Genomic DNA, 12952 nt, shown 5'->3' with positions numbered 1-12952 from the left:
AAAATTTTCCATCAGGAAAGACAAGGGGGTGTTCACGGCGACGCCGTCAATTTGTTCAAAATATTTTTGCTTGAACATAAAATAGGTAGCGGAAAGAGCATGTCGAAACAAAGCAGTAATGGCCGCCTGAAACTGTTTGCCAATTAGTGCCAAGGAGCCAGCAAGAGGTACCCATGCAAATGAGATACTGCATCAAAACTCACTAAAAGATACAAACTACTTAGGTGGATAGGTCCCAGTCTGTTGATGAAATCGGCTGAATTCCCTGCATGATGTGGTCATTTGCCAACAAATGGTCTCAGGAAGAAAGCAAGACGTTTCGCTAAATCTTGTGGGGGCGGGGCGTGTCAGTATTACTCACTACATGTAGTAAATAAAAACCATCTTCGTGCACCTTAGGAAGATCATACAGTACTGGTGGTATGCTGCCATGTGGTCATAACCGTTTTATGGTCTCTCGAGTTAACGAGGAAGAATTCGGGAGTGCACACGTCTTCCGTTGCACGCTTGGTGTAGGTTTGCGATCAGTTCCCCTCTACATAGTGTCACTAATCAGGCCATACATCTTCTCCAAATACACGACTAATTATAATGACTGGAATGCTTCATTTCTACATACACGTTATATATTCATCGTTAAAATATGACTACATGTTGATCATTTACAGCCTTTCGAACTGGTGTAAGTTAATAATTTCATTTTGTTCAAAATGGTTCAAATGTCTCTGAGCACTATGGGACTTAGCTTCTAAGGTCATCAGTCCCCTAGAACTTAGAACTAGTTAAACCTAACTAACCTAAGGACAGCACACACATCCATGCCCGAGGCAGGATTCGAACCTACGACCGTAGTGGTCGCGCGGTTCCACACTGTAGGGCATAGAACCACTCGGCCACCCCGGCCGGCTTATTGCATTCAGTAGTGCTCTGTTATTACTAATCGAGTAGTTGTCTATACATGGTGTTACAAAAGGTACGGCCAAACTTTCAGGAAACATATCTCACACACAAATAAAGAAAAGATGTTATGTGGACATGTGTCCGGAAACGTTTAATTTCCATGTTAGGGCTCATTTTAGTTTCGTCAGTATGTACTGTACTTGGAGCACGTTACCATGATTTCATACTGGATACTCTAGAACATGTGCCTTTACAAGTACGACACTACATGTGGTTCATGCACGATGGAGCTCCTGCACATTTCAGTCGAAGTGTTCGTACGCTTCTCAACAACAGATTCGGTGACCGATGGATTAGTAGAGGCGGACCAATTCCATGGCCTACACGCTCTCCTGACCTCAACCCTCTTGACTTTCATTTATGGGGGCATTTGAAAACTCTTGTCTACGCAACTCCGGTACCAAATGTAGAGACTCTTCGTGCTCGTATTGTGGACGGCTGTGATACAATACGCCATTTTCCAGGGCTGCATCAGCGCATCAGGGATTCCATGCGACGGAGGGTGGATGCATGTATCCTTGCTAACGCAGGACATTTTTAACATTTCCTGTAACAAAGTGTTTGAAGTCACGCTGGTACGTTCTGTTGCTGTGTGTTTCCATTCCATGATTAATGTGATTTGAAGAGAAGTAATAAAATGAGCTCTAACATGGAAAGCAAGCGTTTCCGGACACATGTCCACATAACATATTTTCTTTCTTTGTGTGTGAGGAAAGTTTCCTGAAAGTTTGGCCGTACCTTTTTGTAACACCCTGTATATGTTGTTTTTATGATTTGACTAAGTAGTTCTGTATGTGGGAATGTTCTCAGAATTAGTAATTGGTCTAAATGGTTACTACATATTGCTTCTTTTTTGCGTTTTTGAGTAGGAGAGAGATTAAGTTTCAAATCTTCTTAAGCTCCACCTGAAACGTCTTTGACGTATCCTCGGTGATTTAAAAACACCGTTTCCAGCGAAACAATCTATTGTCTCCTCAGTATAGTGTTATGCAGGTACTACTACTATTGTTGTTTCCATTTTCCGTCTTGGTGGTGATTGCATTCTCGATAACGAGCTTTTGGTCCACTGAAATAACTGCATCTCTATCGTTGTTTGTATTACAGATATTATTCGAACGTTTCTCATTTTCTGCTTCAATTACCTTCACAATTGTGTATCCTACATGCCCTGTATCTTTCGTAATTACCTCTTATACGTCTGTTTTCATTTTCGTCGCTGAAATTACTATCTTTTAACGCTGTCCAAATCATACTCTGTTCTCTATTACATTTGACGACCTTTACGAAGCATGGACATTACTGGTCATTAAAATCAATGACTATTTTAGTATGCTTTCATTGAAAGTGAATAATAAAAACTATCGCCCTTCGTTATTCTTCCTTGTTAACCTAATCAGCTTCTTATCCTCATCAGCCCTTATTTCAATTCCTCAGCGAGTGTTTAATGAATGTTAGTTTGGTGGTATCGCAAGTTACTCTATGTAACACTGCCTTCATACACATGGGCTCTAAAGAATTTTTTTAGTTCTTTTATACAGGAGTGTAATGTACGTAATTATCCAAGTTTTTTGCACTTTTCCGAAAACTTCTATGCTCAAATTTAAGACACGAAGCTATAATTTAATATAATCTGGCCTACAGTTAGCCTTTTTTAGTATTTTATGTTTCAGATTCTTGCAAATGCAAATTTAACTCAGTTCTTCGCTTTGCAAATGAACCTGTTTTATCCGAAACCTCGATCGCAGCGTGATTGTCATCGCAATTCGGCTCAAACTCACTTGTAGTCTTATTAATTTTAAATTCTGATCACATTAAAACCAACGTGCTTCAGAAGATGAAGCTACCACACTCAGACACAAACCATCACAAAAATCAATTACGACACTACCTATAAGAGAGAGGAACCACTGTGGTAAAAAAAGGTGGGTAAAAAATCCGATGAACCAAATGTGAAGTGAATTTTACGCGAGGCTAGTTTATACAACGACACTAGATTGCGCAACTAGTTTCGTGAAACGAGTTGGACGCAGGTGGTTCCTGTAAATACAGCGACACCTGTGCACCCTTTAGTTTCGACGTTCTGTGATTGCTGAAGTCGTGTCTGAAACGGAAGTTTCGGCAACTGCGCGAGTTGTTGGAATGCTAATAATTGTATGCATGAAATCGCTGCGTAAGAAAATAAATGAGAGGCATGTTTGGGTTCCTGATTGGATAGAGAGAAGACATCAGCTAGGTTGTTCAGAAACCTTTTTGAAAGAAATTGTGAAAGAACCGAGATGTTATTTCGATCATCTGAGACTCACTCGAACAGTTCGCATTTCTTCAAAACAAGGAAGGGGGATACTGTAATGCTTGACGCAACGTCGCCACAGATGAAAGGGCAAATCACATTGTGCTTCATGGAGAGTGGGTATTCATATTCATCTCTAAAGTGCATATATCGTGTACGAAAATAAACAATTACGAAATTTTTCTTGTGGACGTGCGCTGTTCCACAGCCACACGATTTATTTTCTTGCATTTTCCGTAATTAACTTTTGCAAATACTCATAGCTGAATGAACTCTGCTCTGGATCTCGGATATTGTCAGCCCATTCATGTCCTGCTCGCGTAGCTTGGCCTCAAGCAATAGCTCTCTGACTATTGTTGTAGTCAACATCACTGAAATCCCACAGCCGACCGAAGTGGCCGAGCGGTTCTAGGTGCTTCAGTCTGGAATCGCGCGGCCGCTACGGTCGCAGGTTCGAATCCTGCCTCGGGCATGGATGATGTGTGTGTTGTCTTTAGGTTAGTTAGGTTTAAGTAGTTCTAAGTTCTAGGGGACTGATGGCCTCCGCTGTTAAGTCCCATAGTGCTCAGAGCCAATTTAACCTTCTTTTTTTTTTTAAATCCCCTCAAACATCTGCTCCTATCAGATATCTAAGAAGTGAATAATTTTTTTCTGATGCCTACTACATGTTTCATTTTCTTTACGCCTATGGACACATCTGGCCGGAAAACACGTGAAAATAATGTCGCTGAAGCTGGGACAAGCCGAACTTACGAGTATCACCAATGAGTTGCGCAAACGCTAGCCGCGCATGCAAAGTGGCTGACAACGCAGTTGCGGGCAACCTAGTGTTATCGCGTAAACTGGGGGTACGATACAACGAGCATACAGACGTGCTTATACTGAGTAACTTCGCGACATCAGCAGTCGCCACATAACAGGGCAACCACTTGTAGGAATTGCTGAAGATTTCGAACTGTTACAGTAAGTGTAATCTATTACACCTGCAGGAAGGACTGGAAATGTTAGTGGACAATATTAAACACGAGCACGTTTGGAAGGAATAGGTAACAAGTGAATCAAGTCATTTTTTTTAAAAGCAGCAAACCTTAACGCTGGCAACGGTGTGAGTCAAGATTAACGCCACAGCGGTAGTCACGATCGCTAAATGCAACATTCCTTCAGATTATGGTCTGGTAACAGACGAAGTAGCTAACATCGATATAAAAGGTTACAGTTACCTATGATAAAGTTATTGTGAGAAGGAGAAAAATTCATCAGGTTAGTGTCAGTTGTGTGGAAGGAGGAGGAGAGGAGACAAACTTTTTACAACAGCAAAATTGGCTGAAGTAAGGCAATACACCATCTCCTCTTCTTTTCATTACTGTCGTAGATGAGATAATGGCAGGAGTGGTAGAGCGCGAATAGGAGATAATATGTAAACAATGGGGTTTATAGATAATTTAATACTGTGGGGGAAGTGGAGAAAGAGAGCTTCTAGAAATCCCAGATGTATAGGACGAAGCTATGAGACCGTATGGGTTGAAATTTAGTGCAAAGAAGAGTGAAGTGATGGTGAGAACGAGACGTACATGTGATTACGAACGATTATAAAACGATTTAAATGTGAGAGGTCAAGTATTAAAGAAAGTCATGGGGGAGGGGTCACGTAAATGGGGAATTAACTGAAGACAGCGTGGGAAATTATTGGCAGGTTAGTGAAACGAGAAGGCAAGCATATGGATTATTGCAGAGTGCACGAAACCTAGCTTAAAACAAGTATACACCACCAAAAACCAAAAGACTATTAAATCGAGGATATTATGCACTACTACTGCAGCTGAGCAGGAAACAGGCTTGCGAGATAAAAACTGAAAGAAGCAAGATGGAATTAATACTCAGTAATGAACCGTGAGACAAATACTGAAAGAGAAAGCCACGTAATAAACCATAGAAGAGATCAAATTAGGATGTTATCGACATTTCAAAAGGATGGAAGTTGGCAGAGTACCAACAGCTGCTAATGAGATGATGGTAGAAAGTAAGAGATCTAGAGAAAGAAGGAAAGTATGACGAAGAAAGGAAAAGACAGAGAAAGAAGGAATGTGTGATGAAGAGAGGAAAAGACAGGAACTCGGAGGGAAAACGAGGGAAGTTGCAGAGATGTTTCAAGCAGGACTGGAGAGTGTAGAATATGAAGATGAGGACGATGATGGGAGGTAAATCTTAAGTGTTATCAAATTTATGTCTTTAAGAAGTAGATGCTTCACTGCTTATTTTAAATATTGGTGGCTCAGTTGAACTGCAGATCTGCGTGTGCAGCGTACGCATTAGTCCCAGTATATAAAACGAGCAGAAAAACAAGCTGCTGAAAGTGCTGTTAGTGGATGTCGCTGTGTAGTTCAACATTCTGTGCATTCACAAAGGAGGTGGTTCTCGACAAAGAGATTGTCAAAGAAAGTGGACGACGACAACTGAGATGAAAAATGTTACCATTTTGTACCAACTGATTTGCGCTTTTATACGGTGAAATATGAAGTGGATTTGAAGGTTTAAAAGTGTTCTTCAAATTTAATGTAATTTTCAGGTAATTAAAATTTTAAATATGATTAAGCTGAATTAGTGCCTTCGATTGTTAGACATAGTTTTTGTTTATAGTTACGTTGTTATAACACTTCTAACATTCACAAACTAATAGACTTTAAATGGTATGGGATCATGATCAGTGTAGTTAACTAGATATAGGCTCACTTCTTCATGATTATTGCCATTTTTCCTTGACAACCATCCATGAAGACGAATTTAAACTGCAAAGGTGAGTAGGATGTACAATAGAAACATATCCCTAGAAGAGATAAAAATGGCTAGAATAATGAAAGAACTAGTCCAGTGCAAAGTAGTAGTTAGTAGTAAATTGTCAGATCTGTGAAAAAATTTCACCTATCCAGTATCCAGGATGTGTTATAAACAAGTAGCGTAAATATAATAAGCCACTAACGTTATAAATCGCAGTATATAAATGGCACAACGCATCGAAATTACAAAACAGAAGTAAACAAAGAGGCTGCAATTAAATTTTTCAAGACAGTGACTTAACTTCTTAGTCAAAGACAGTAAAACATTGACTATCTCCAAATAATCAATCAAGGAGGTCATCCGAGATGAGACTTTCGTGAAATGTTCCCGTAGTTTCTGGCTTGTATAATGTCTGAAACAGACAATAGACAGGTCCTGACTGTTTCTTCCGTAGTGAGATCTATAGACCTAAGCACAGGAAAAACAGGAAATTATACTGACATGAAGGAAAATGTTAATATACCTCAAGCGAATACGGCTATTGAGGTGTGCCAGGAAGGTAGGTCAGGAACGCCAGTGGAATAGATGGAGTTATCAGTAACTGAAATAAGAAGACGAGAAGAAAGTTTATCTTTCCTAGATGAGGAGAATAAGAAGAAAGTATCGCCACTTCGGGAATGAGCACACTGAATTTTTGTTGAAGATAAAATTCATTTTAATCGTTATTTTGAATAAACAAGTCAGTTCTTGAATTTAGACACTGTTCAGTGTTTTCATAACAACCCTGATCTGAACTACAGAGAAGGTACTTTTCTCACAACTTGGTCCGTTGAAACCGTTACACCAAGATCCCCATTGGAATGAGGCAATAAGCGGCTGGAATGTAGTCAGTCTTATTCTCACAGTGCTACACTTACAATTTATTCCCATTCATACGTTTCAGCAGCTTTTGTAAACTTAAATTTCGTGGCCAATGGATTCCTTCGTCCTCATCGTTTGATTCGAATGACATCTTTGTGTCTGAGGTTATCCCTGACCCTAAAGCATTACCAGAGTGTTACTTCAAATTTACTTCTCATAACTCATAAAGAAAAGCCGCTTTCTTTCGTATAGCTTTTTGCAGGTTGGATTGAATATCTAAGTCTTACACTAAGTGTGGTCCTATTATAGACCATTTAAGATCTGTTATGAGACTAGGCAAAGATTTACCTGCGTGAGCTCATACTTTCTACGTTTCATTTTGCCCAAGAACCGCTAAAAAGTTACACTGCCGGAAAAAAAATTCACGTGGAAAGAAGACGTCGATCTTCATCCAATGATTGTATATACCACCTGGGGAAAAGGGTTTCAACTTCGTCCGCCAACAAATAGAAGAGTGTCATGGCAACCACAGCACCATCGGCGTCTACTCTTTAATAGACAATACTCACAGGGAGAAGGCTCAGTTAGCTGCAAACGTGTGAAGCAAGCAGGCCATCATGCCACAGAGAAGCACTCTTGTTTTCTACAGCCAAATGAGCGAGTTTGCTAGAGGTCAAATTATGGTCTTCTGAGTGGCAGGATAGTCCTGTCGGAGAACTGCCAGACAAGTAGGACGGGTTGCTTCAATTGTGCAAATATGCTGGTATCAGTGTTCAGGTGAACATTTTTATGTCCGTAGACGTGGTTGTGGACATCAACACAGCACAACTTCCTGCCAGGACTGTCGCACTGTAAAGTCAGCAGTGGCAGATCTTACAGCTACCATAACACTAATAAGAGGGATTTTGAGCCCCAACGTATCAGTACGAAACTGTTAACGGACCAATTATCTGCAGTAGGACTACGGGCATGCACAACTCCATCCCGTCATCCACTCACGCCACAGTATCGATGTGCCCTGCTCGTCAGGTGCCGTTTGAGTATCACTTTGAAGATGGAATGGCGCGACGTGGTCTTCAGGGATGAAAACAGATTCTGCCTACATGCAAGTTACTGCTGTTTGCCCTTATGACGTAGACTTGATGAGCGCTGTCTCACAGAGTGCATTCTCCCAAGAGACACTGGCTCTACCTCACGCCTTATAGCAGGGGTGCGATAAGTTGCTACTCGCTTTCAGCTTTGTTTCCCTGTGCAACACGATCTCCAATCGAGCACGTGTGGGATATAATGGGGCGAGAAGTGACTCATGCGACTCGTCAACCAAGGACTCTTACAGAATTATGTGAACAGATAGAGGAGGCGTGGCATAACGTATATCAGGACATTATTCGTCATGTCTGTTATCGACTGGATGTCGGAACCAGCACCTGCCTTAGTGCCTGTGGAGGTAACACCACGTACTGATATAGGGTGTTTCAGCATAGGTCGGTACCTGGTACCTGAGAGCTGTTTAACTCTATTGATGTGTAAATGTAATCATTTCATGTACTCTATATGCACTGTGGCAACGGCCATGCCGCAGTGGATACACCGGTTCCCGTGAGATCACCGAAGTTAAGCGCTGTCGGACATGGCCGGCACTTGGATGGGTCACCATCCAGCCACTATGCGCTGTTGCCATTTTTCGGGGTGCACTCAGCTTCGTGATGCCAATAGGAGTAACTCGACCGAATACTAGCGGCTCCGGACAAAGAAAACCATCATAACGACCGGGAGTGCGGTGTGCTGACCACACGCCCCTCCTATCCGCATCCTCCACTGAGGATGACACGGCGGTCGGATGGTACCGATGGGCCACTTGTGGCCTGAAGACGGAGTGCTTATTTGCACTGTGGCAACAATAAATCTTGAGCGAATTTGAAACCTCTAAAGGCATGTACAGATTTTTTCCGTCAGTGTATATGTTTTGTTTGTATTAAAGTGTACTGTGTGCAGGAGTCGATTAACTGCATTCAGTATTCACACTACTTGAAAGTGGAGGAAAAATAAGGAGGAAACAGAAAGCCTGACTCGGCCTAAAAAGAGTATGGTTGTTTGAATTTGGATACTTGGACCTGTGTGTAAACGGGTAATATCAATAACAAAAGTTACTAGCGGCCATCAGAAACATACCATAGTAGTGTTATTGGCGTTGGAAGAAAATCTTACACATCAGTTCGATGCAAAAGTAATTTAATTTTTGGATAAAACTTTTTGTTAAGGAGCACTTGGAGTTATAACAAAAATAACAATATGTAATATTTGTTCCTATTTCTAGAGAATTTCTAACTGCATATTCTTGGTCAACACAGCATTCTTATTTTGTTTGCGTGAACAATATTTCGAAGTCATGACGCAGCTTGACATACTTAATATATACAAATAATTATAAGCGTTGGAAGAAGCTCTATGTCGCGTAAACGAATCGCTGCACCGACTGAAGATGAGACACGGATCCTTTCAATTTATTTTCTGACACTTAAGTCACCTACGGAGCTGGTATGCGTTCACGTTCCCAATTCTCAAAGAATTTTGGCATTTGACTGCTGACTTGCCCTTTTTAAGTGTTTACGACAATGTATAATATAAAAAGATGCTCTTAAATTGGAAGCCACGCGGGAGGACCCACATTTGATTGCTTAGAAGGATTTTACTTTGATTATTTGACGCCCTAGGAAGTTTCATCGTTGTACAGAAGGACTACAGGGGACAGTATTCGCAAGAACTGTCTTCCTTTCGACGTATCCAACAATTATGGCGAGGCCCAGGAGCTTTTAATCTCCAGCGAGGAATAAAATTTTATTTGAAAATAATAGAGAACTGCCTCGCTCTATGTGCATTTTTCTGTGGAAGTACAGTTCGATGCAGGTGACTCATTTCCCGTACTTCATGTGTGTATTTGTGTATCGTGTACCGTGTATCGTGTACCGTGTACCGTGTATCGTGTATCCTGTATCGTATTGTGTATAGATACTGTACCGAGGGAACGTGTATGCTACATCAGATTTTCGGCATTCTCCAATGTCGAGCAGTATTTCCATACCGTGCTACCCTATAGAAAAGTTGCGTCAGAAAAGGATCGGCTGTCGACACCAGTCAATGGCGTATGTCTCTATTCCGAGAACAGACCGAAATAGAGTTTCTCAATTTACATGCACAGGAATTCACAGAAAATGAACGCAGAGAGAAAGCTTCTGATATCTGTGTGCTCCCGTTGAAAACCACGAACAGTAGACGCCCGTGGACATAATGTACTAAGAGCTCGGGACGTATTAGTACTAAACTAAATCTACGAAACGCTCTCCCGGCCATGACTGACCTTGAATATTCAGCCACATTTCATACTGATCATTTCGGAGTAATCCAGTAACACTGAATATTAAAATTCATCCGACTAATATTCAAGACTGCGTCTGACTAAGGTTGAAGTTTTCTAAGCGTAACGGAAATCATCCTTGCCTACTAAATGGTTAATCACTAAGGCCCATAAAACTGCGCAGTAGACAGAATCATGGCTTGTGACAGAATCCTTCTGCTAAAACACACACCAAATTACGATTTTGACAAAAACCTCTGCTAACCAAACTATCTGTTCTAATATTCTGTGCCTCAACTCATTTAAAACATCCTACAAATAATTCTGTGGGATAGACGAAAATTTTCGACCTCCCTGTAATCTTTCTCCAGACTGCCTTACACTGGAACACAAAGAGCAAAGAAAAGTTATGTTATGCTATAGTTCTCGAGCAATGCATTAGATTATTCCTGAACAACGTGGTTTCTAACATTTAGTATCCTTCAGATCGGATAGCCTATGTAGAAATCAGTTTTACGTCTTGTTCGGTAAGATTTAAGTTTGTCGTGCAAAAACAGTGACACTTTTTATGTAACTGGTGGAGTACCCCTTGTTCCTCAGAACGCTTTGCAGGTGTTGGATTTCGCGTCTGAGGCGCTGCGGCTCACATATTCGTCTTGCTCGTGTTGCGAACGTATTAATCATGCCTCTTCCCTGGCTCGGGGAGTGATTTGACAGGCTGTGCAGGTATCGATCCATGTGTGTAGGATTTCGATACACGCTGTGTCCCAAGTTATCACCCTCTCTTGTGACCAGTAGATATAGAATGAGTAGTTGTTTGTCCTTTTCTATCTCCATGGTACATTTTATTTTAGTATGGAGGTTATTCAAGTGTCCTAGCAAGACAACGAGTTGTTCCACACCATCGCTCCACACAACGAAGGTATCATCGACGTCTCAGTACCACGACTTAGGTTTACTAGGTGCCAAGTCCAATGCCTGTGCTTCAAATTGTTCATAGTTCTTCAAAAATGTGTGTGATTTCAAAAATGGTTCAAATGGTTCTGAGCACTATGGGACTTAACTTCTAAGGTCATCAGTCCCCTAGAACTTAGAACTACTTAAACCTAACTAACCTAAGGACAGCACACACATCCATGCCCGAGGCAGGATTCGAACCTGCGACCGTAACGGCCGTGCGGTTCCAGACTGTAGAGCCTAGAACCGCTCGGCCATCCCGGCCGGCTGTGATTTCCTAATGGACCAAACTGCGGAGGTCATCGGTCCCTAGACTTACACAATACTTAATCTAACTTTAACTTCTGCTAAGAAAAACACACACCCATGCCGGAGGGAGGACACGAACGTCCGGCGGGAGGGGCCGCGCAATCTGTGACATGGCACCTCAAACTACGCGGCCACTCCGCGCGGCTGTTCCATAAAGAATTTTGCAACCACTGTACTAAGGGGACTACCCTTGGCGACGCCTTCCAACTTTTCATAGAAGTTGCCATTTCACATGAAATAGCTCGTGGTGAGACATACGTGATAGTGCTTGGTGATATCCTGCGGGAAAATGTAACCGATATGCTCCAGACACTCACTGAGTGGCACTTTGAACAAAGATACAACATCAAAGCTGCCTAGCTTATCGTTTCGTCCTAGTTTTAGTTTGTTCAGCTTCTTAATGTAATGTCCTGAGTCCTTTATGCAATGTCAGTCTTTCCCATATGCGGCTGCAGAGAGTGGCCAAGTGTTCCGGCAGGTTATACGTCGGTGAGACATGAGCGCTAACAGTCAGTCTTAAGGGGACACGCTCGTGAAAATTACCAAAAATTTGAAAAAAAATGTCTTGATCTATAGAAAACAGCATTTCATGCTGATTTAAAAAGTGTATAGCTTATGGGCATTATCTTGCTCCGTTCGTTCTAAAATTCAGGTTGAACGTGATGTTGCACGGAGGCCATGTGTCAGTTTGAAGTGCGCCAGAATACGTGATGCATTATTTTGTTCTTCCGTTTTTTCCGTCGTTAGTGAACTAGACGTAAACGTTCGGTTTCTGAATGTAACAGAAACATGCCTAGTAGTACTGTGAGCAGCAGTAACGACAGAAATGTTATTGTGAACCTAAAAATGCTGTCAAGACTTCTGAAAGAGTGTTGTGGAAATGGAAATAGAGCGTTTGGCGTCATTGGTCGGGAGGCCCCTTGCGGGGCAGGTCCGGCACCTTGGTGCAGGTCTTATTACATTCGACGTCACATTGGGCGACCTGCGCTCCGGATGCGGATGAAATGATGATGAAGACAACACAACATCCAATCCCTGAGCGAAGAAAATCCCCGACCCAGCAGAGAATCGAACCCGGCCCCGTTGGACGGCAATTCGTCACGCTGACCATTCAGCAATCGGGACGGACAAAGAGTGCTGTGAAACGTAACTACCGCAATTGTGAAGATATTTTTGACATTTCTGAGGATATTTCAGCAGGGAAGGGTCTTTAAAGTCGATTTGTGATTGCCTGTAACTCGTGTAAGATGCACAGTGGTATTAGGACGTCGCCAGTAACTTATAGTCAACATTACAGTGGAAATATTGAGTTTGCTTATGCAATGCGATGTATTGGAAGGGGAAGGAGAGCTGCCCAGACTTTTTGTGCAGTGTTGGGTTTGGCTGCACATCCAATGAGGTTTAACAAAAAAATGGTTCAAATGGCTCAGAGCACTATGGGACTC

The 12952-nt window shown here is 41.9% G+C and overlaps 1 pseudogene; it reads left to right on the top strand.

Moving 5' to 3' along the window:
• The first annotated feature begins 8449 nt into the window (after window positions 1-8449).
• LOC124797094 lies at window positions 8450-8566 on the top strand (annotated as a pseudogene).
• Window positions 8567-12952: the final 4386 nt, after the last annotated feature.

This window comes from Schistocerca piceifrons, chromosome 4 (assembly GCF_021461385.2).
Source record: "Schistocerca piceifrons isolate TAMUIC-IGC-003096 chromosome 4, iqSchPice1.1, whole genome shotgun sequence".
Lineage (NCBI taxonomy): Eukaryota > Metazoa > Arthropoda > Insecta > Orthoptera > Acrididae > Schistocerca > Schistocerca piceifrons.
Note: the sequence above shows the minus strand (reverse complement) of the source record. Positions and strands in the feature narration are given on the sequence as shown.